Source organism: Phacochoerus africanus, chromosome 12 (genome assembly GCF_016906955.1).
Source record: "Phacochoerus africanus isolate WHEZ1 chromosome 12, ROS_Pafr_v1, whole genome shotgun sequence".
NCBI classification, from domain to species: Eukaryota; Metazoa; Chordata; class Mammalia; order Artiodactyla; family Suidae; genus Phacochoerus; species Phacochoerus africanus.
The window spans coordinates 6,499,145-6,500,800 of record NC_062555.1 but is presented as its reverse complement, the minus strand read 5'-3'; positions in this window follow the sequence as shown (position 1 = coordinate 6,500,800).

Below are 1,656 nucleotides of genomic sequence, written 5' to 3'. Positions count from 1 at the left end.
TCTTTACTGCTAATGCTTCCCTTTGTCCTCCAATACAGGATAAGCCCAGAATTCCACTTTTGCTGATGTGCTGACTTTATCTTGCACACTCGGTCCCTCTGACCAGCTCCCGTCTGCATGGTAGGGAAACAGGAAACAGCACTCTTTAGACTGAGACAGAAAGCAACTGCATCAGCGCCTCGCTGCTCGCCTGATGTCTTGGTACCTCGAGTGCCCACAGGCCTCAGTCTCCTCATCCGTGAAAGAAAGAAAGGGGACTTGCCGATGGAGGGAGGGAGCCCTGCCCAGCATGTTTCATCACATCCATCACTCACGGCTTCCTCACCTTTTTTTTTTTTTTTTGTCTTTTTGCCATTTCTTGGGCCGCTCCCACAGCACATGGAGGTTCCCAGGCTTGGGGTCGAATCAGAGCTGTAGCCACCGGCCTACACCAGAGCCACAGCAACATGGGATCCGAGCCACGTCTGCAACCTACACCACAGCTCACGGCAATGCTGGATCGTCAACCCACTGAGCAAGGCCAAGGATTGAACCCACAACCTCATGGTTCCTAGTCAGATTCGTTAACCACTGAGCCACGACGGGAACTCCCTTCCTCACGTTCTTTAAGCCTGGGCTCATTCTGAAAAGCAATGCCTCCGAAAATTGGTGTTTTCATGGGAAGTGGATAAGGAACTATTTTTTTCATGTTTAACCATGACAGAGTTACAAAATTTTTTCCTTAGAACCAAGAATTTACACCTTTTCAAGAATTCTACACAGACGTATGTGTTTCCTGCAACTGACAGTTAAAATAGTTTTCGGCTCATTTTCACTTAGTATTTTAAATCCTGTTCGCTTTTCTTAGGGTTGTTTAAAAACAGTGATATACCTCATTTTCTCACAAGAAAGGATTGATGATATGTGTCCAGTAGCTACAAGAATATATTCATATTAACACATTTTTACATGACAGCTGTTTTAGCCCGAGTAGTTCCACATTAATACATCAGGAACATACTGTTAGATTTCTGAGAGCAGAACCTGGATATATTTGTAAGTTTTTCCCTTCTTAGATACACATTTTCAAATTCTGGAGATGTACAAGATAAGCCTGCCTTCATTGTTGCCTCATAAAAAATAAAACCTTATCTTCTCCAAAAGAAGATACCCCCAGAGATTTACACAGTTCAGAGTCAAGCATCTTGGCTGAGATGAACACTTTCCTATTTATAATTTATCAGTCGCACCACAGCTTCATCAACCACGAAGGGCTTTTTACCCATTTGGGAAGGCTGATGACAGAAAAGAGGTGTATGATGCTTTCTTCAAAGACAGAAGAGGGTGTCATCTGAAGAAAATCACAAGATCCCACTGCCTCAAAATATCCTTCCCTATCTAGGACCTGAAATTCCCATCGTGGTCATAGAAGATGGAAACGGCATCTGAATCCAAGCTTTAGGTACCGAGTGAAGCACTGGTGCTGACACTTTACCTGCTGCCTAGCAAGGAGCAAAACTTGGGAAAAAAAGATTACGGGCATACGGAACGGCAGAGAAAAATCGGCTGAGAGAGCAAAGATGTGAGGGTACACAGAGGTCACCACATTCCAAACCGGAGCGGGAACTGGGGCGGGAGAAACAACAGAAAGGGATTTCTTAGTAAAATCTCCCTACG